This window comes from Mobula hypostoma, chromosome 1 (genome assembly GCF_963921235.1).
Source record: "Mobula hypostoma chromosome 1, sMobHyp1.1, whole genome shotgun sequence".
NCBI classification, from domain to species: Eukaryota; Metazoa; Chordata; class Chondrichthyes; order Myliobatiformes; family Myliobatidae; genus Mobula; species Mobula hypostoma.
The window spans coordinates 92,501,788-92,524,898 of record NC_086097.1 but is presented as its reverse complement, the minus strand read 5'-3'; positions in this window follow the sequence as shown (position 1 = coordinate 92,524,898).

Below are 23,111 nucleotides of genomic sequence, written 5' to 3'. Positions count from 1 at the left end.
CCTGATTGCTGTGAACCTTTGATAGGCCATCAGGAATCCTTCGGTTGATGGGGTGTTGACCAACTCCGTGTGGATGGCTCTGCTGGCCATGCAGCAAAAGACCACTCCCCAGACTTTCAGTGTTACTCTTTCCTTGACGTCATCTTTTACTTGGTAGGGTCCGAAGGGGTACACCATTGTGAACTGGAATGATGCAACAAGTTCAGTTCTATCTGGCGGCAAGTCACCCATTACTTGTTGACATTTCCTTGCTTTTGCCTTCCTGCAGAGCATGCAGCCATCGACAACTTTTTGGGCAATTTTCCTTCCCCTTATGACCCATGCCTTTCTTCTCATCTTGAGCAAGGTTCCAGCCATTCCGTCATGACTCTCATTGTGGGCCTCCCGAGTTAACAGTGTGGACACCCAGGCATCATGGGGCAAGATGGGGACACCAACATGATCTTCTTTGAAGATTTGTACTCAGCCACCGCAAACCAACAGCCCAGAGTCTTGGTTTTTGTAGTCTACCAGCCTGTCTGTAGTGGTGCTTGGGAAGGTTGTGCCTTCTTGTGCTGCAAGAAAAATGTCTCTTACAGCATCTTCTCATTCTCTTACTGAGATGACTCCTGTCAAAGAAACTGCCTCCCACTTTGGACTGTCCACGGCTTGATTTTGTCCAATGAACTTTGTTGCTGCTCTCCAGATCCATGCAACTGTTTTGACTAGTTGAGTTAGAAGACTGAACCGCTTGATGTCCACAAGGCTTCGGATGACTGACGCTGCAGGCGGTCTCCATTGTTCTGTTTTGACCTGGTACTGTTTCTGTACTGGTTCTTGTTTCTTTGCCTTGGCCCTTGTCAAAGCACCAACAAATGCCTTCTTTTGCAACTTGTTGATGATTTCCCTGGCAGTGGCTGCTAGTTCTTTGGCTGATTTCATCAGCCACTCATTCACTGGCAAACTCAAAAACTTTGGCGCATTTTACCACTCTGAGTCTTCATCCAGGTCCTGAGGACTGGCTCCTCTGGTGATTACATTAGCAATACTTTGCAGACCAGGAATCCACCACCAGTCCTGGAACTCTGTGCTGTTTTAAATCATTCCGATCCTATTTACAAAGAATGTTTGATAGCCATAGGTTTCTCGCTGTACTGCACCAAGGACTGTTTGGCTATCAACGAAATGGTACCACCTCCCAACTTGGATTCGGCTATGCAGCTCTAAGTACTTTCTCAGGTGTGAGGCAAACACTGCTCCACACATCTCTGCTTTGACAGCATCACTTTTGTCATCCAAGGGAGTTAATTTGGGTTTAGATTCCACCAGCCTGACGATTGAGCCCTGGTCCAAGTTCCACCTTAGATACATCACTGCTCCATAGGCATAGTCGCTTCCATCAGAGAACGTGATTGCCCAGGGTTCCTCAGTGAAGCATGGGGGAGTCAGTGCTGGTGAACTTTACCTTGCCCAATTGAACGTACTCCTTGAAGAGCTTAATTTCATCCTCTCTGAGGCCATCTGAGAGTGCTATGTCCTATGTGTCTTTGACTGGACACCTTTCGCCCATTGACTCTTGGAGCAGTTGACTCTCGGACTGGAGAGTTGACTCGGACTGGAGGAGTTGACTCTGGGACTGGAGGAGTTCACAAGGACTGGAGGAGTTGATTCGGACTGGAGGAGTTCACTCGGACTGGAGGAGTTGACGTGGACTGGAGGAGATGACTATGGGACGGGAGGAGTTGACTCGGACTGGAGGAGTTGACTCGGACTGGAGGGGTTGACTCTGGGTCTGGAGGAGTTGACTCTGGAACTGGAGGACTTGACTCGGACTGGAGAAGTTGACTTGGACTGGAGGAGTTGACTCTGGGTCCGGAGGAGTTTCCTCTGGGGCTGGAGAAGTTGACTCGGACGGGAGGAGTTGACTCTGGGACTGGAGGATTTGTCTCGGACTGAAGGAGTTGACTCGGACAGTGGGAGTTGATTCTGGGACTGGAGGAGTTGATCGGACAGAAGGATTTGACTCGGGCAGCGTGAGTTGACTCGGACTGGAGGAGTTGACTCGGACTGAAGGAGTTGACTCTGGGACTGGAGGAGTTGACTCGGACGGGAGGAGTTGACTCTGGGACTGGAGGATTTGTCTCGGACTGAAGGAGTTGACTCGGACAGTGGGAGTTGATTCTGGGACTGGAGGAGTTGATCGGACAGAAGGATTTGACTCGGGCAGCGTGAGTTGACTCGGACTGGAGGAGTTGACTCGGACTGAAGGAGTTGACTTTGGGACAGGAGGATTTGACTCGGACTGGAGGATTTGACTCGTACTGGAGGAGTTGATTCTGGGACTGGAGGAGTTGACTCGGGGACTGGAGGAGTTGACTCGGACTGGAGGAGTTGACTGTGGGACTGGAGGATTTGACTCTGACTGAAGGAGTTGACTCGAACTGTTGGAGTTGATTCTGGGACTGGAGGAGTTGACTCTTGGACTCAAGGAGTTGACTCGGACTGTAGGAGTTGACTCTCTGTCTGGAGAAGTTGACTCTGGACTGTAGGAGTTGACTCGGTCTGCAGGAGTTGACTCTGGGACCGGAGGAGTTGCCTCTGGGGCTGGAGTAGTTGACTCGGACTGGAGGAGTTGACTCTGGGACTTGAGGAGTAGACTCGGACTGGAGGAGTTGAATCTGGGACTGGAGGAGTTGACTTGGACTGGAGGAGTTGACTGTGGGACTGGAGGATTTGACGCTGACTGAAGGAGTTGACTCGGACAGTGGGAGTTGACTCTGGGACTGGAGGAGTTGACTCTTGGACGGAAGGATTTGACTCGGACTGGAGGAGTTGACTCGGGCAGGGTGAGTTGACTCGGACTGTAGGAGTTGACTAGGACAGGAGGAGTTGACTCAGTCTGGAGCAGTTGACTCTGGGACCGGAGGAGTTGCCTCTGGAGCTGGAGGAGTTGACTCGGACTGAAGGAGTTGACTCAGAAAGGGGGAGTTGACTCTGGACTGGAGGAGTTGACTCTGGACTGGAGGAGTTGACTCTGGGACTGGAGGAGTTGACTCGGACTGGAGGAGTTTACTGTGGAACTGGAGGATTTGACTTGGACTGGAGGAGTTGACTGTGGGACTGGAGGATTTGAATCTGACTGAAGGAGTTGACTCGAATTGTGGGAGTTGACTCTGGGACTGGAGGAGTTGACTCTTGGACTGAAGGAGTTGACTCGGAATGCAGGAGTTGACTCTGGGTCTGGAGAAGTTGACTCTGGACTGTAGGAGTTGACTCGGTCTGGAGGAGTTGACACTGGGACCAGAGGAGTTGCCTCTGGGGCTGGAGGAGTTCACTCTGGTACCGGAGGAGTTGCCTCTGGGGCTGGAGGAGTTGACTCATACTGGAGGAGTTGACTCTGGGACTGGAGGAGTTGACTTGGTCAGGGGGAGTTGCCTCTGGGACTGGAGGAGTTGACTCGGACTGGAGAAGTTGACTCGGACTGGAGGAGTTGACTCTGGGACTTGAGGAGTTGACTCGGACTGGAGGAGTTGAATCTGGGACTGGAGGAGTTGACTTGGACTGGAGGAGTTGACTGTGGGACTGGAGGAGTTGACTCTGACTGGAGAGTTTGACTCGGACAGTGGGAGTTGACTCTGGGACTGGAGGAGTTGACTCTTGGACGGAAGGATTTGACTCGGACTGGAGGAGTTGACTCGGGCAGGGTGAGTTGACTCGGACTGTAGGAGTTGACTAGGACAGGAGGAGTTGACTCAGTCTGGAGCAGTTGACTCTGGGACCGGAGGAGTTGCCTCTGGAGCTGGAGGAGTTGACTCGGACTGAAGGAGTTGACTCAGAAAGGGGGAGTTGACTCTGGACTGGAGGAGTTGACTCTGGACTGGAGGAGTTGACTCGGACTTGAGGAGTTGACTCTGGACTGGAGGAGTTGACTCTGGGACTGGAGGAGTTGACTTGGACTGGAGGAGTTGACTGTGGGACTGGAGGATTTGAATCTGACTGAAGGAGTTGACTCGAATTGTGGGAGTTGACTCTGGGACTGGAGGAGTTGACTCTTGGACTGAAGGAGTTTACTCGGACTGCAGGAGTTGACTCTGGGTCTGGAGAAGTTGAGTCTGGACTGTAGGAGTTAACTCGGTCTGGAGGAGTTGACACTGGGACCGGAGGAGTTGCCTCTGGGGCTGGAGGAGTTCACTCTGGTACCGGAGGAGTTGCCTCTGGGGCTGGAGGAGTTGACTCATACTGGAGGAGTTGACTCTGGGACTGGAGGAGTTGACTTGGTCAGGGGGAGTTGCCTCTGGGACTGGAGGAGTTGACTCGGACTGGAGAAGTTGACTCTGGGACTGGCGGTGTTGACTCTTGGACTGGAGGATTTGACTCGGACTGGAGGAATTGACTCGGACTGGAGAAGTTGTCTCGGACTAGAGGAGTTGACTCTTGGTCTGGAGGAGTTGACTCTGGGACTGGAGATGTTGACTCTGGGACTGGAGGAGTTGACTCGGTTGAAGGAGTTGACTCGGTTGAAGGAGTTGACTCGGACCGGGGGAGTTGACTCGGACAGGGGGAGTTGACTCGGACTGGAGGAGTTGACTCGGACTTGAAGAGTTGACTCGGACTGGAGGAGCTGACTCTGGGTCTGGAGGAGTTGACTCGGACTGGAGGATTTGACTCGGAATGGAGCAGTTAACTCAGACTGGAGGAGTTGACTCTGGGACTGGAGGAGTTGACTCTGGGACTGGAGGAGTTGACTCGGACTGGAGGAGTTGACTCTGGGACTGGAGCAGTTGACTCGGACTGGAGGAGTTGACTCTTGGACTGAAGGAGTTGACTCGGACTGGAGGAGTTGACTCTGGAACTGGAGGACTTGACTCGGACTGGAGAAGTTGACTCTGAAGAGGAGGAGTTGACTTGGTCTGCAGGAGTTGACTTGGACTGAAGGAGTTGACTCGGACAGGGGGAGTTGACTCTGGGTCTGGAGGAGTTGACTCGGACTGGAGGAGTTGACTCGGACTGGAGGAGTTGACTCGGAATGGAGGAGTTGACTCGGACTGAAGGAGTTGACTTTGGGACAGGAGGATTTGACTCGGACTGGAGGATTTGACTCGTACTGGAGGAGTTGATTCTGGGACTGGAGGAGTTGACTCGGGGACTGGACGAGTTGACTCGGACTGGAGGAGTTGACTGTGGGACTGGAGGATTTGACTCTGACTGAAGGAGTTGACTCGAACTGTTGGAGTTGATTCTGGGACTGGAGGAGTTGACTCTTGGACTCAAGGAGTTGACTCGGACTGTAGGAGTTGACTCTCTGTCTGGAGAAGTTGACTCTGGACTGTAGGAGTTGACTCGGTCTGCAGGAGTTGACTCTGGGACCGGAGGAGTTGCCTCTGGGGCTGGAGTAGTTGACTCGGACTGGAGGAGTTGACTCTGGGACTTGAGGAGTAGACTCGGACTGGAGGAGTTGAATCTGGGACTGGAGGAGTTGACTTGGACTGGAGGAGTTGACTGTGGGACTGGAGGATTTGACGCTGACTGAAGGAGTTGACTCGGACAGTGGGAGTTGACTCTGGGACTGGAGGAGTTGACTCTTGGACGGAAGGATTTGACTCGGACTGGAGGAGTTGACTCGGGCAGGGTGAGTTGACTCGGACTGTAGGAGTTGACTAGGACAGGAGGAGTTGACTCAGTCTGGAGCACTTGACTCTGGGTCCGGAGGAGTTGACTCGGACTGAAGGAGTTGACTCAGAAAGGGGGAGTTGACTCTGGACTGGAGGAGTTGACTCTGGACTGGAGGAGTTGACTCTGGGACTGGAGGAGTTGACTCGGACTGGAGGAGTTTACTGTGGAACTGGAGGATTTGACTTGGACTGGAGGAGTTGACTGTGGGACTGGAGGATTTGAATCTGACTGAAGGAGTTGACTCGAATTGTGGGAGTTGACTCTGGGACTGGAGGAGTTGACTCTTGGACTGAAGGAGTTGACTCGGAATGCAGGAGTTGACTCTGGGTCTGGAGAAGTTGACTCTGGACTGTAGGAGTTGACTGGGTCTGGAGGAGTTGACACTGGGACCAGAGGAGTTGCCTCTGGGGCTGGAGGAGTTCACTCTGGTACCGGAGGAGTTGCCTCTGGGGCTGGAGGAGTTGACTCATACTGGAGGAGTTGACTCTGGGACTGGAGGAGTTGACTTGGTCAGGGGGAGTTGCCTCTGGGACTGGAGGAGTTGACTCGGACTGGAGAAGTTGACTCTGGGACTGGTGGTGTTGACTCTTGGACTGGAGGATTTGACTCGGACTGGAGAAGTTGACTCGGACTGGAGAAGTTGTCTCGGACTAGAGGAGTTGACTCTTGGTCTGGAGGAGTTGACTCTGGGACTGGAGAAGTTGACTCTGGGACTGGAGGAGTTGACTCGGTTGAAGGAGTTGACTCGGTTGAAGGAGTTGACTCGGACCGGGGGAGTTGACTCGGACAGGGGGAGTTGACTCGGACTGGAGGAGTTGACTCGGACTTGAAGAGTTGACTCGGACTGGAGGAGCTGACTCTGGGTCTGGAGGAGTTGACTCGGACTGGAGGATTTGACTCGGAATGGAGCAGTTAACTCAGACTGGAGGAGTTGACTCTGGGACTGGAGGAGTTGACTCTGGGACTGGAGGAGTTGACTCGGACTGGAGGAGTTGACTCTGGGACTGGAGCAGTTGACTCGGACTGGAGGAGTTGACTCTTGGACTGAAGGAGTTGACTCGGACTGGAGGAGTTGACTCTGGAACTGGAGGACTTGACTCGGACTGGAGAAGTTGACTCTGAAGAGGAGGAGTTGACTTGGTCCGCAGGAGTTGACTTGGACTGAAGGAGTTGACTCGGACAGGGGGAGTTGACTCTGGGTCTGGAGGAGTTGACTCGGACTGGAGGAGTTGACTCGGACTGGAGGAGTTGACTCGGAATGGAGGAGTTGACTCTGGGACAGGCTGAGTTGACTCTTGGACTGGAGGAGTTGACTCTTGGACGGGAGGAGTTGACTCGGTCTGGAGGAGTTGACTCTGGAACCGGAGGAGTTGCCTCTGGGGCCGGAGGAGTTGCCTCGGACTGGAGGAGTTGCCTCGGACTGGAGGAGTTGACTCGGACTGGAGGAGTTGACTCGGACTGGAGGGGTTGACTCTGGGTCTGGAGGAGTTGACTCTGGAACTGGAGGACTTGACTCGGACTGGAGAAGTTGACTCGGACTGGAGGAGTTGACTCTGGGACCGGAGGAGTTTCCTCTGGGGCTGGAGGAGTTGACTCGGACGGGAGGAGTTGACTCTGGGACTGGAGGATTTGTCTCGGACTGAAGGAGTTGACTCGTACAGTGGGAGTTGATTCTGGGACTGGAGGAGTTGATCGGACAGAAGGAGTTGACTCTGGGACTTGAGGAGTAGACTTGGACTGGAGGAGTTGAATCTGGGACTGGAGGATTTAACGCGGACTGGAGGAGTTGACTCTGGGACTAGAGGAGTTGACTCGGACTGGAGAAGTTGACTCTGAACAGGAGGAGTTGCCTCGGTCTGCAGGAGTTGACTCTGGGACCGGAGGATTTGCCTCTGGGGTTGGAGGAGTTGACTCGGACTGAAGGAGTTGACTCGGACAGGGGTAGTTGACTCGACCAGGGGTAGTTGACTCGGACTGGAGTAGTTGACTCGGACTTGAGGATTGACTCGGTCTGGAGGAGTTGACTCTGGGTCTGGAGGAGTTGACACGGACTGGAGGAGTTGACTCGGAATGGAGGAGTTGACTTGGACTGGAGAAGTTGACTCTGGGACAGGCTGAGTTGACTCTTGGACTGGTGGAGTTGACTCGGACTGGAGGAGTTGACTCGGACTGGAGGAGTTGACTCTGGGACGGGAGGATTTGACTCTGACTGAAGGAGTTGACTCGGACAGTGGGAGATGACTCTGGGACTGGAGGAGTTGACTCTTGGACTGAAGGCGTTGACTTGGACTGGAGGAGTTGTCTCTGGGGCTGGAGGAGTTTACTCTGGGATCGGAGGAGTTGACTCTGGAACTGGAGGACTTGACTCGGACTGGAGAAGTTGACTCTGAACAGGAGGAGTTGCCTCGGTCTGCAGGAGTTGACACTGGGACAGGAGGATTTGCCTCTGGGTTTGGAGGAGTTGACTCGGACTGAAGGAGTTGACTCGGACAGGGGTAGTTGACTCGGACAGGGGTAGTTGACTCGGACTGGAGTAGTTGACTCGGACTTGAGGATTGACTCGGTCTGGAGGAGTTGACTCTGGGTCTGGAGGAGTTGACTCGGACTGGAGGAGTTGACTCGGAATGGAGGAGTTGACTTGGACTGGAGAAGTTGACTCTGGGACAGGCTGAGTTGACTCTTGGACTGGTGGAGTTGACTCTTGGACTGGTGGAGTTGACTCGGACTGGAGGAGTTGACTCGGAATGGAGGAGTTGACTCTGGGACGGGAGGATTTGACTCTGACTGAAGGAGTTGACTCGGACAGTGGGAGATGACTCTGGGACTGGAGGAGTTGACTCTTGGACTGAAGGCGTTGACTCGGACTGGAGGAGTTGTCTCTGGGGCTGGAGGAGTTTACTCTGGGATCGGAGGAGTTGCCTCTGGGGCTGGAGGGGTTGACTCGTGCTGGAGGAGTTGACTCTGCGACTGGTGGAGTTGACTCGGTTTGGAGGAGTTGATTCTTGGACTGGAGGAGTTGACTCAGACTGGAGGAGTTGACTCTGGGACCGGAGGTGTTGCCTCTGGGGCTGGAGGAGATGCCTCTGGGGCTGGAGGAGTTGACTCAGACTGGAGGAGTTGACTCGGACTGGAGGAGTTCACTCGGAATGGAGGAGTTGACTCGGTCTGGAGGAGTTGACTCTGGGACCTGAGGAGTTGCCTTTGGGACTGGAATAGTTGACTCTGGGACTGGAGGAGTTGACTCGGACTGGAGAAGTTGACTCTGGGACTGGCGGTGTTGACTCTTGGACTGGAGGATTTGACTCGGACTGGAGGAATTGACTCGGACTGGAGAAGTTGTCTCGGACTAGAGGAGTTGACTCTTGGTCTGGAGGAGTTGACTCTGGGACTGGAGATGTTGACTCTGGGACTGGAGGAGTTGACTCGGTTGAAGGAGTTGACTCGGTTGAAGGAGTTGACTCGGACCGGGGGAGTTGACTCGGACAGGGGGAGTTGACTCGGACTGGAGGAGTTGACTCGGACTTGAAGAGTTGACTCGGACTGGAGGAGCTGACTCTGGGTCTGGAGGAGTTGACTCGGACTGGAGGAGTTGACTCGGAATGGAGGAGTTAACTCAGACTGGAGGAGTTGACTGTGGGACCCGAGGAGTTGACTCTGGGACTGGAGGAGTTGACTCGGACTGGAGGAGTTGACTCTGGGACTGGAGGAGTTGACTCGGACTGGAGGAGTTGACTCTTGGACTGAAGGAGTTGACTCGGACTGGAGGAGTTGACTCTGGGACTGGAGGAGTTGACTCGGACTGGAGAAGTTGACTCTGAAGAGGAGGAGTTGACTTGGTCTGCAGGAGTTGACTTGGACTGAAGGAGTTGACTCGGACAGGGGGAGTTGACTCTGGGTCTGGAGGAGTTGACTCGGACTGGAGGAGTTGACTCGGACTGGAGGAGTTGACTCGGAATGGAGGAGTTGACTCTGGGACAGGCTGAGTTGACTCTTGGACTGGAGGAGTTGACTCTTGGACGGGAGGAGTTGACTCGGTCTGGAGGAGTTGACTCTGGAACCGGAGGAGTTGCCTCTGGGGCCGGAGGAGTTGCCTCGGACTGGAGGAGTTGACTCGGACTGGAGGAGTTGACTCGGACTGGAGGAGTTGACTCTGGGTCTGGAGGAGTTGACTCTGGGACTGGAGGAGTTGACTCGGACTGGAGGAGTTGACTCGGACTGGAGGAGTTGACTCTGGGACCGGAGGAGTTTCCTCTGGGGCTGGAGGAGTTGACTCGGACGGGAGGAGTTGACTCTGGGACTGGAGGATTTGTCTCGGACTGAAGGAGTTGACTCGTACAGTGGGAGTTGATTCTGGGACTGGAGGAGTTGATCGGACAGAAGGAGTTGACTCTGGGACTTGAGGAGTAGACTTGGACTGGAGGAGTTGAATCTGGGACTGGAGGATTTAACGCGGACTGGAGGAGTTGACTCTGGGACTAGAGGAGTTGACTCGGACTGGAGAAGTTGACTCTGAACAGGAGGAGTTGCCTCGGTCTGCAGGAGTTGACTCTGGGACCGGAGGATTTGCCTCTGGGGTTGGAGGAGTTGACTCGGACTGAAGGAGTTGACTCGGACAGGGGTAGTTGACTCGACCAGGGGTAGTTGACTCGGACTGGAGTAGTTGACTCGGACTTGAGGATTGACTCGGTCTGGAGGAGTTGACTCTGGGTCTGGAGGAGTTGACTCGGACTGGAGGAGTTGACTCGGAATGGAGGAGTTGACTTGGACTGGAGAAGTTGACTCTGGGACAGGCTGAGTTGACTCTTGGACTGGTGGAGTTGACTCGGACTGGAGGAGTTGACTCGGACTGGAGGAGTTGACTCTGGGACTGGAGGATTTGAATCTGACTGAAGGAGTTGACTCGGACAGTGGGAGTTGACTCTGGGACTGGAGGAGTTGACTCTTGGACTGAAGGCGTTGACTTGGACTGGAGGAGTTGTCTCTGGGGCTGGAGGAGTTTACTCTGGGATCGGAGGAGTTGACTCTGGAACTGGAGGACTTGACTCGGACTGGAGAAGTTGACTCTGAACAGGAGGAGTTGCCTCGGTCTGCAGGAGTTGACACTGGGACAGGAGGATTTGCCTCTGGGTTTGGAGGAGTTGACTCGGACTGAAGGAGTTGACTCGGACAGGGGTAGTTGACTCGGACAGGGGTAGTTGACTCGGACTGGAGTAGTTGACTCGGACTTGAGGATTGACTCGGTCTGGAGGAGTTGACTCTGGGTCTGGAGGAGTTGACTCGGACTGGAGGAGTTGACTCGGAATGGAGGAGTTGACTTGGACTGGAGAAGTTGACTCTGGGACAGGCTGAGTTGACTCTTGGACTGGTGGAGTTGACTCTTGGACTGGTGGAGTTGACTCGGACTGGAGGAGTTGACTCGGAATGGAGGAGTTGACTCTGGGACGGGAGGATTTGACTCTGACTGAAGGAGTTGACTCGGACAGTGGGAGATGACTCTGGGACTGGAGGAGTTGACTCTTGGACTGAAGGCGTTGACTCGGACTGGAGGAGTTGTCTCTGGGGCTGGAGGAGTTTACTCTGGGATCGGAGGAGTTGCCTCTGGGGCTGGAGGGGTTGACTCGTGCTGGAGGAGTTGACTCTGCGACTGGTGGAGTTGACTCGGTTTGGAGGAGTTGATTCTTGGACTGGAGGAGTTGACTCAGACTGGAGGAGTTGACTCTGGGACCGGAGGTGTTGCCTCTGGGGCTGGAGGAGATGCCTCTGGGGCTGGAGGAGTTGACTCAGACTGGAGGAGTTGACTCGGACTGGAGGAGTTCACTCTTGGACTGGAGGAGTTGACTCGGTCTGGAGGAGTTGACTCTGGGACCTGAGGAGTTGCCTTTGGGACTGGAATAGTTGACTCTGGGACTGGAGGAGTTGACTCTGGGACTGGAGAAGTTGACTCTGGGACTGGCTGAGTTGACTCTTGGAATGGATGAGTTGACTCGGACTGGAGGTGTTTACTCTGGGTCTAGAGGAGTTGACTCTGGGACTGGAGGACTTGACTCGGACTGGAGAAGTTGACTCTGGACTGGAGAAGTTGACTCTGGACTGGAGGAGTTGACTCGGACTGGAGAAGTTGACTCTGGGTCAGGAGGAATTGACTCAGAATGATGGAGTTGACTCGGACTGGAGGAGTTGACTCGGACTGGAGGAGTTGACTAGGACAGGAGGAGTTGACTCAGTCTGGAGGAGTTGACTCTGGGACTGGAGGAGTTGCCTCTGGAGCTGGAGGAGTTGACACGGACTGAAGGAGTTGACTCAGAAAGGGGGAGTTGACTCTGGACTGGAGGAGTTGACTCTGGACTGGAGGAGTTGACTCTGGACTGGAGGAGTTGACTCTGGGACCGGAGGAGTTGCCTCTGGGGCTGGAGGATTTGACTCTGGGACTGGAGGAGTTGACTTGGACAGGGGAAGTTGCCTCTGGGACTGCAGGAGTTGACTCGGACAGGAGGAGTTGATTCGGACTGGAGGAGTTGATTCTGGGACTGGAGGAGTTCACTCGGACTGGAGGAGTTGACTCTTGGACTGGAGGAGATAATCGGACTGGAGGAGTTGACTCTGGGACTGGAGGAGTTGCCTTTGGGGCTGGAATAGTTGACTCTGGGACTGGAGGAGTTGACTCTGGGACTGGAGGAGTTGACTCTGGGACTGGCTGAGTTGACTCTTGGAATGGATGAGTTGACTCGGACTGGAGGTGTTTACTCTGAGTCTAGAGGAGTTGACTCTGGGACTGGAGGACTTGACTCGTACTGGAGAAGTTGACTCTGGACTGGAGAAGTTGACTCTGGACTGGAGGAGTTGACTCAGACTGGAGAAGTTGACTCTGGGTCAGGAGGAATTGACTCAGAATGATGGAATTGACTCGGACTGGAGGAGTTGACTCTGGGACTGGAGGAGTTGCCTCTGGAGCTGGAGGATTTGACTCTGGGACTGGAGGAGTTGACTCAGAAAGGGGTAGTTGACTCTGGACTGGAGGAGTTGACTCTGGACTGGAGGAGTTGACTCTGGGACCGGAGGAGTTGCCTCTGGGGCTGGAGGATTTGACTCTGGGACTGGAGGAGTTGACTCTGGGACTGGAGGAGTTGACTTGGTCAGGGGGAGTTGCCTCTGGGACTGGAGGAGTTGACTCGGACAGGAGGAGTTGATTCGGACTGGAGGAGTTGATTCTGGGACTGGAGGAGTTCACTCGGACTGGAGGAGTTGACTCTTGGACTGGAGGAGTTTACTCGGACTGGAGGAGTTGACTCTGGGACTGGAGGAGTTGATCGGACTGAAGGAGTTGACACGGGCAGGGTGAGTTGACTCGAACTGGAGGAGTTGACTCTGGGACTGGAGGAGTTGACTCGGTCTGGAGGAGTTGACTCGGGGACCGGAGGAGTTGCCTCTGTGGCTGGAGGAGTTGATTCGGACTGGAGAAGTTGACTCTGAACAGGAGGAGTTGCCTCGGTCTGCAGGAGTTGACTCTGGGACAGGAGGATTTGCCTCTGGGTTTGGAGGAGTTGACTCGGACTGAAGGAGTTGACTTGGACAGGGGTAGTTGACTCGGACAGGGGTAGTTGACTCGGACTGGAGTAGTTGACTCGGACTTGAGGATTGACTCGGTCTGGAGGAGTTGACTCTGGGTCTGGAGGAGTTGACTCGGACTGGAGGAGTTGACTCGGAATGGAGGAGTTGACTTGGACTGGAGAAGTTGACTCTGGGACAGGCTGAGTTGACTCTTGGACTGGTGGAGTTGACTCTTGGACTGGTGGAGTTGACTCGGACTGGAGGAGTTGACTCGGAATGGAGGAGTTGACTCTGGGACGGGAGGATTTGACTCTGACTGAAGGAGTTGACTCGGACAGTGGGAGATGACTCTGGGACTGGAGGAGTTGACTCTTGGACTGAAGGCGTTGACTCGGACTGGAGGAGTTGTCTCTGGGGCTGGAGGAGTTTACTCTGGGATCGGAGGAGTTGCCTCTGGGGCTGGAGGGGTTGACTCGTGCTGGAGGAGTTGACTCTGCGACTGGTGGAGTTGACTCGGTCTGGAGGAGTTGATTCTTGGACTGGAGGAGTTGACTCAGACTGGAGGAGTTGACTCTGGGACCGGAGGAGTTGCCTCTGGAGCTGGAGGAGTTGACTTGGACTGAAGAAGTTGACTCAGAAAGGGGGAGTTGACTCTGGACTGGAGGAGTTGACTCTGGGACTGGAGGAGTTGACTCGGACTGGAGGAGTTTACTGTGGAACTGGAGGAATTGACTTGGACTGGAGAAGTTGACTGTGGGACTGGAGGATTTGAATCTGACTGAAGGAGTTCACTCAAATTGTGGGAGTTGACTCTGGGACTGGAGGAGTTGACTCTTGGACTGAAGGAGTTGACTCGGAATGCAGGAGTTGACTCTGGGTCTGGAGAAGTTGACTCTGGACTGTAGGAGTTGACTGGGTCTGGAGGAGTTGACACTGGGACCAGAGGAGTTGCCTCTGGGGCTGGAGGAGTTCACTCTGGTACCGAAGGAGTTGCCTCTGGGGCTGGAGGAGTTGACTCATACTGGAGGAGTTGACTCTGGGACTGGAGGAGTTGACTTGGTCAGGGGGAGTTGCCTCTGGGACTGGAGGAGTTGACTCGGACTGGAGGAGTTGACTCGGACTGGAGAAGTTGACTCTGGGACTGGCGGTGTTGACTCTTGGACTGGAGGATTTGACTCGGACTGGAGGAATTGACTCGGACTGGAGAAGTTGTCTCGGACTAGAGGAGTTGACTCTTGGTCTGGAGAAGTTGACTCTGGGACTGGAGATGTTGACTCTGGGACTGGAGGAGTTGACTCGGTTGAAGGAGTTGACTCGGACCGGGGGAGTTGACTCGGATAGGGGGAGTTGACTCGGACTGGAGGAGTTGACTCGGACTTGAAGAGTTGACTCGGACTGGAGGAGCTGACTCTGGGTCTGGAGGAGTTGACTCGGACTGGAGGATTTGACTCGGAATGGAGCAGTTAACTCAGACTGGAGGAGTTGACTCTGGGACTGGAGGAGTTGACTCTGGGACTGGAGGATTTAACGCGGACTGGAGGAGTTGACTCTGGGACTAGAGGAGTTGACTCGGACTGGAGAAGTTGACTCTGAACAGGAGGAGTTGCCTCGGTCTGCAGGAGTTGACTCTGGGACCGGAGGATTTGCCTCTGGGGTTGGAGGAGTTGACTCGGACTGAAGGAGTTGACTCGGACAGGGGTAGTTGACTCGGACAGGGGTAGTTGACTCGGACTGGAGTAGTTGACTCGGACTTGAGGATTGACTCGGTCTGGAGGAGTTGACTCTGGGTCTGGAGGAGTTGACACGGACTGGAGGAGTTGACTCGGAATGGAGGAGTTGACTCGGCCTGGAGGAGTTGACTCTGGGACGGGAGGATTTGACTCTGACTGAAGGAGTTGACTCGGACAGTGGGAGATGACTCTGGGACTGGAGGAGTTGACTCTTGGACTGAAGGCGTTGACTCGGACTGGAGGAGTTGTCTCTGGGGCTGGAGGAGTTGACTCGGACTGGAGGAGTTGACTCGGAATGGAGGAGTTGACTTGGACTGGAGAAGTTGACTCTGGGACAGGCTGAGTTGACTCTTGGACTGGTGGAGTTGACTCTTGGACTGGTGGAGTTGACTCGGACTGGAGGAGTTGACTCAGACTGGAGGAGTTGACTCTGGGACCGGAGGTGTTGCCTCTGGGGCTGGAGGAGTTGCCTCTGGGGCTGGAGGAGTTGACTCAGACTGGAGGAGTTGACTCGGACTGGAGGAGTTCACTCGGAATGGAGGAGTTGACTCGGTCTGGAGGAGTTGACTCTGGTACCTGAGGAGTTGCCTTTGGGACTGGAATAGTTGACTCTGGGACTGGAGGAGTTGACTCTGGGACTGGAGGAGTTGACTCTGGGACTGGCTGAGTTGACTCTTGGAATGGATGAGTTGACTCGGACTGGAGGTGTTTACTCTGGGTCTAGAGGAGTTGACTCTGGGACTGGAGGACTTGACTCGGACTGGAGAAGTTGACTCTGGACTGGAGAAGTTGACTCTGGACTGGAGGAGTTGACTCGGACTGGAGAAGTTGACTCTGGGTCAGGAGGAGTTGACTCGGACTGGAGGACTTGACTCGGACTGGAGAAGTTGACTCTGGACTGGAGAAGTTGACTCTGGACTGGAGGAGTTGACTCGGTCTGGAGGAGTTGGCTCTGGGTCTGGAGGAGTTGACTCGGACTGGAGGAGTTGACTCGGAATGGAGGAGTTGACTTGGACTGGAGAAGTTGACTCTGGGACAGGCTGAGTTGACTCTTGGACTGGTGGAGTTGACTCTTGGACTGGTGGAGTTGACTCGGACTGGAGGAGTTGACTCGGAATGGAGGAGTTGACTCTGGGACGGGAGGATTTGACTCTGACTGAAGGAGTTGACTCGGACAGTGGGAGATGACTCTGGGACTGGAGGAGTTGACTCTTGGACTGAAGACGTTGACTCGGACTGGAGGAGTTGTCTCTGGGGCTGGAGGAGTTTACTCTGGGATCGGAGGAGTTGCCTCTGGGGCTGGAGTGGTTGACTCGTGCTGGAGGAGTTGACTCAGAAAGGGGGAGTTGACTCTGGACTGGAGGAGTTGACTCTGGGACTGGAGGAGTTGACTCGGACTGGAGGTGTTTACTCTGCGTCTAGAGGAGTTGACTCTGGGACTGGAGGACTTGACTCGGACTGGAGAAGTTGACTCTGGACTGGAGAAGTTGACTCTGGACTGGAGGAGTTGACTCGGACTGGAGAAGTTGACTCTGGGTCAGGAGGAATTGACTCAGAATGATGGAGTTGACTCGGACTGGAGGAGTTGACTCGGACTGGAGGAGTTGACTAGGACAGGAGGAGTTGACTCGGACTGGAGGAGTTCACTCGGAATGGAGGAGTTGACTCGGTCTGGAGGAGTTGACTCTGGGACCTGAGGAGTTGCCTTTGGGGCTGGAATAGTTGACTCTGGGACTGGAGGAGTTGACTCTGGGACTGGCTGAGTTGACTCTTGGAATGGATGAGTTGACTCGGACTGGAGGTGTTTACTCTGCGTCTAGAGGAGTTGACTCTGGGACTGGAGGACTTGACTCGGACTGGAGAAGTTGACTCTGGACTGGAGAAGTTGACTCTGGACTGGAGGAGTTGACTCGGACTGGAGAAGTTGACTCTGGGTCAGGAGGAATTGACTCAGAATGATGGAGTTGACTCGGACTGGAGGAGTTGACTCGGACTGGAGGAGTTGACTAGGACAGGAGGAGTTGACTCAGTCTGGAGGAGTTGACTCTGGGACTGGAGGAGTTGCCTCTGGAGCTGGAGGAGTTGACACGGACTGAAGGAGTTGACTCAGAAAGGGGGAGTTGACTCTGGACTGGAGGAGTTGACTCTGGGACCAGAGGAGTTGCCTCTGGGGCTGGAGGATTTGACTCTGGGACTGGAGGAGTTGACTCTGGGACTGGAGGAGTTGACTTTGACAGGGGGAGTTGCCTCTGGGACTGGAGGAGTTGACTCGGACAGGAGGAGTTGATTCGGACTGGAGGAGTTGATTCTGGGACTGGAGGAGTTCACTCGGACTGGAGGAGTTGACTCTTGGACTGGAGGAGTTCACTCGGACTGGAGGAGTTGACTCTGGGACTGGAGGAGTTGTCTCTGGGGCTGGAGGAGTTGACTCTGGGACTGGAGGAGTTGACTCTGGGACTGGAGGAGTTGACTCTGGGACTGGAGGAGTTGACTCTTGGAATGGAGGAGTTGACTCGGACTGGAGGTGTTTACTCTGAGTCTAGAGGAGTTGACTCTGGGACTGGAGGACTTGACTCGTACTGGAGAAGTTGACTCTGGACTGGAGAAGTTGACTCTGGGCTGGAGGAGTTGACTCGGACTGGAGAAGTTGACTCTGGGTCAGGAGGAATTGACTCAGAATGATGGAGTTGACTCGGACTGGAGGAGTTGACTCGGACTGGAGGAGTTGACTCGGACTGGAGAAGTTGACTCTGGGTCAGGAGGAATTGACTCAGAATGATGGAGTTGACTCGGACTGGAGGAGTTGACTCAGACTGGAGGAGTTGACTCAGAAAGGGGGAGTTGACTCTGGACTGGAGGAGTTGACTCTGGGACCGGAGGAGTTGCCTCTGGGGCTGGAGGATTTGACTCTGGGACTGGAGGAGTTGACTCTGGGACTGGAGGAGTTGAGTTGGACAGGGGGAGTTGCCTCTGGGACTGGAGGAGTTGACTCGGACTGGAGGAGTTGACTCTTGGACTGGAGGAGTTTACTCGGACTGGAGGAGTTGACTCTGGGACTGGAGGAGTTGACTCGGTCTGGAGGAGTTGACTCGGGGACCGGAGGAGTTGCCTCTGTGGCTGGAGGAGTTGATTCGGACTGGAGAAGTTGACTCTGGACTGGAGGAGTTGACTCGGTCTGGAGGAGTTGACTCTGGGTCTGGAGGAGTTGACTCGGACTGGAGGAGTTGACTCGGAATGGAGGAGTTGAGTCGGAATGGAGGAGTTGACTCTGGGACGGGAGGATTTGACTCTGACTGAAGGAGTTGACTCGGAAAGTGGGAGATGACTCTGGGACTGGAGGAGTTGACTCTTGGACTCAAGGCGTTGACTCGGACTGGAGGAGTTGTCTCTGGGGCTGGAGGAGTTTACTCTGGGATCGGAGGAGTTGCCTCTGGGGCTGGAGGGGTTGACTCGTGCTGGAGGAGTTGACTCTGCGACTGGTGGAGTTGCCTCTGGGGCTGGAGGAGTTGCCTCTGGGGCTGGAGGAGTTGACTCGGACTGGAGGAGTTGACTCGGACTGGAGGAGTTCACTCGGAATGGAGGAGTTGACTCGGTCTGGAGGAGTTGACTCTGGGACCTGAGGAGTTGCCTTTGGGGCTGGAATAGTTGCCTCTGGGGCTGGAGGATTTGACTCTGGGACTGGAGGAGTTGACTCTGGGACTGGAGGAGTTGACTTGGACAGGGGGAGTTGCCTCCGGGACTGGAGGAGTTGACTCGGACTGGAGGAGTTGACTCTTGGACTGGAGGAGTTTACTCGGACTGGAGGAGTTGACTCTGGGACTGGAGGAGTTGACTCGGTCTGGAGGAGTTGACTCTGGGACAGGAGGAGTTGCCTCTGTGGCTGGAGGAGTTGACTCGGACTGGAGGAGTTGACTCTGGGACTGGAGGAGTTGACTCGGTCTGCAGGAGTTGACTCTGGGACAGGAGGATTTGCCTCTGGGTTTGGAGGAGTTGACTCGGACTGAAGGAGTTGACTCGGACAGGGGTAGTTGACTCGGACAGGGGTAGTTGACTCGGACTGGAGTAGTTGACTCGGACTTGAGGATTGACTCGGTCTGGAGGAGTTGACTCTGGGTCTGGAGGAGTTGACTCGGACTGGAGGAGTTGACTCGGAATGGAGGAGTTGACTTGGACTGGAGAAGTTGACTCTGGGACAGGCTGAGTTGACTCTTGGACTGGTGGATTTGACTCTTGGACTGGTGGAGTTGACTCGGACTGGAGGAGTTGACTCGGAATGGAGGAGTTGTCTCTGGGACGGGAGGATTTGACTCTGACTGAAGGAGTTGACTCGGACAGTGGGAGATGACTCTGGGACTGGAGGAGTTGACTCTTGGACTGAAGGCGTTGACTCGGACTGGAGGAGTTGTCTCTGGGGCTGGAGGAGTTTACTCTGGGATCGGAGGAGTTGCCTCTGGGGCTGGAGGGGTTGACTCGTGCTGGAGGAGTTGACTCTGCGACTGGTGGAGTTGACTCGGAATGGAGGAGTTGACTCTGGGACGGGAGGATTTGACTCTGACTGAAGGAGTTGACTTGGACAGTGGGAGATGACTCTGGGACTGGAGGAGTTGACTCTTGGACTGAAGGCGTTGACTCGGACTGGAGGAGTTGTCTCTGGGGCTGGAGGAGTTTACTCTGGGATCGGAGGAGTTGCCGCTGGGGCTGGAGTGGTTGACTCGTGCTGGAGGAGTTGACTCTGCGACTGGTGGAGTTGACTCGGTCTGGAGGAGTTGATTCTTCGACTGGAGGAGTTGACTCAGACTGGAGGAGTTGACTCTGGGACCGGAGGAGTTGCCTCTGGAGCTGGAGGAGTTGACTCGGACTGAAGAAGTTGACTCAGAAAGGGGGAGTTGACTCTGGACTGGAGGAGTTGACTCTGGGACTGGAGGAGTTGACTCGGACTGGAGGAGTTTACTGTGGAACTGGAGGAATTGACTTGGACTGGAGAAGTTGACTGTGGGACTGGAGGATTTGAATCTGACTGAAGGAGTTGACTCAAATTGTGGGAGTTGACTCTGGGACTGGAGGAGTTGACTCGGACTGGAGGAGTTGACTCTTGGACTGGAGGAGTTTACTCGGACTGGAGGAGTTGACTCTGGGACTGGAGGAGTTGCCTTTGGGGCTGGAATAGTTGACTCTGGGACTGGAGGAGTTGACTCTGGGACTGGAGGAGTTGACTCTGGGACTGGCTGAGTTGACTCTTGGAATGGATGAGTTGACTCGGACTGGAGGTGTTTACTCTGAGTCTAGAGGAGTTGACTCTGGGACTGGAGGACTTGACTCGTACTGGAGAAGTTGACTCTGGACTGGAGAAGTTGACTCTGGACTGGAGGAGTTGACTCGGACTGGAGAAGTTGACTCTGGGTCAGGAGGAATTGACTCAGAATGATGGAGTTGACTTGGACTGGAGGAGTTGACTCGGACTGGAGGAGTTGACTCGGACTGGAGAAGTTGACTCTGGGTCAGGAGGAATTGACTCAGAATGATGGAGTTGACTCGGACTGGAGGAGTTGACTCAGACTGGAGGAGTTGACTCAGAAAGGGGGAGTTGACTCTGGACTGGAGGAGTTGACTCTGGGACCGGAGGAGTTGCCTCTGGGGCTGGAGGATTTGACTCTGGGACTGGAGGAGTTGACTCTGGGACTGGAGGAGTTGACTTGGACAGGGGGAGTTGCCTCTGGGACTGGAGGAGTTGACTCGGACTGGAGGAGTTGACTCTTGGACTGGAGGAGTTGACTCGGACTGGAGGAGTTGACTCTGGGACTGGAGGAGTTGACTCGGTCTGGAGGAGTTGACTCGGGGACCGGAGGAGTTGCCTCTGTGGCTGGAGGAGTTGATTCGGACTGGAGAAGTTGACTCTGAACAGGAGGAGTTGCCTCGGTCTGCAGGAGTTGACTCTGGGACAGGAGGATTTGCCTCTGGGTTTGGAGGAGTTGACTCGGACTGAAGGAGTTGACTCGGACAGGGGTAGTTGACTCGGACAGGGGTAGTTGACTCGGACTGGAGAAGTTGACTCGGACTTGAGGATTGACTCGGTCTGGAGGAGTTGACTCTGGGTCTGGAGGAGTTGACTCGGACTGGAGGAGTTGACTCGGAATGGAGGAGTTGACTTGGACTGGAGAAGTTGACTCTGGGACTGGTGGAGTTGATTCTTGGACTGGAGGAGTTGACTCTTGGACTGGAGGAGTTGACTCGGACTGGAGGAGTTGACTCGGAATGGAGGAGTTGACTCTGGGACGGGAGGATTTGACTCTGACTGAAGGAGTTGACTCGGACAGTGGGAGTTGACTCTGGGACTGGAGGAGTTGACTCTTGGACTGAAGGCGTTGACTCGGACTGGAGGAGTTGACTCTGGGACTGGAGGAGTTGACTCTGGGACCGGAGGAGTTGACTCTGGGGCTGGAGGAGTTGACTCGGACTGGAGGAGTTGACTCTGGGACTGGAGGAGTTTACTCGGAATGGAGGAGTTGACTCTGGGACTGGAGGATTTGACTCTGACTGAAGGAGTTGACTCGGACAGTGGGAGTGATGACTCTGGGACTGGGACTCTGGAGGAGTTTACTCTGGGATCGGAGGAGTTGCCTCCGGTGCTGGAGTGGTTGATTCGTGCTGGAGGAGTTGACTCTGGGACTGGAGGAGTTGACTCGGACTGGAGGAGTTGATTCTTGGACTGGAGGAGTTGACTCAGACTGGAGGAGTTGACTCTGGGACCGGAGGAGTTGCCTCTGGAGCTGGAGGAGTTGACTCGGACTGATGAAATTGACTCAGAAAGGGGGAGTTGACTCTGGACTGGAGGAGTTGACTCTGGGACTGGAGGAGTTGACTCGGACTGGAGGAGTTTACTGTGGAACTGGAGGAATTGACTTGGACTGGAGAAGTTGACTGTGGGACTGGAGGATTTGAATCTGACTGAAGGAGTTGACTCGAATTGTGGGAGTTGACTCTGGGACTGGAGGAGTTGACTCTTGGACTGAAGGAGTTGACTCGGACTGCAGGAGTTGACTCTGGGTCTGGAGAAGTTGAGTCTGGACTGTAGGAGTTGACTCGGTCTGGAGGAGTTGACACTGGGACCGGAGGAGTTGCCTCTGGGGCTGGAGGAGTTGACTCTGGTACCGGAGGAGTTGCCTCTGGGGCTGGAGGAGTTGACTCATACTGGAGGAGTTGACTCTGGGACTGGAGGAGTTGACTTGGTCAGGGGGAGTTGCCTCTGGGACTGGAGGAGTTGACTCGGACTGGAGGAGTTGACTCGGACTGGAGAAGTTGACTCTGGGACTGGCGGTGTTGACTCTTGGACTGGAGGATTTGACTCGGACTGGAGGAGTTGACTCGGACTGGAGGAGTTGACTCGGACTAGAGGAGTTGACTCTTGGTCTGGAGGAGTTGACTCTGGGACTGGAGATGTTGACTCTGGGACTGGAGGAGTTGACTCGGTTGAAGGAGTTGACTCGGTTGAAGGAGTTGACTCGGACCGGGGGAGTTGACTCGGACAGGGGGAGTTGACTCGGACTGGAGGAGTTGACTCGGACTTGAAGAGTTGACTCGGACTGGAGGAGCTGACTCTGGGTCTGGAGGAGTTGACTCGGACTGGAGGATTTGACTCGGAATGGAGCAGTTGACTCAGACTGGAGGAGTTGACTCTGGGACTGGAGGAGTTGACTCTGGGACTGGAGGATTTAACGCGGACTGGAGGAGTTGACTCTGGGACTAGAGGAGTTGACTCGGACTGGAGAAGTTGCCTCTGAACAGGAGGAGTTGCCTCGGTCTGCAGGAGTTGACTCTGGGACCGGAGGATTTGCCTCTGGGGTTGGAGGAGTTGACTCGGACTGAAGGAGTTGACTCAGACAGGGGTAGTTGACTCGGACAGGGGTAGTTGACTCGGACTGGAGTAGTTGACTCGGACTTGAGGATTGACTCGGTCTGGAGGAGTTGACTCTGGGTCTGGAGGATTTGACTCGGACTGGAGGAGTTGACTCGGAATGGAGGAGTTGACTTGGACTGGAGAAGTTGACTCTGGGACAGGCTGAGTTGACTCTTGGACTGGTGGAGTTGACTCTTGGACTGGTGGAGTTGACTCGGACTGGAGGAGTTGACTCGGAATGGAGGAGTTGACTCTGGGACTGGAGGATTTGACTCTGACTGAAGGAG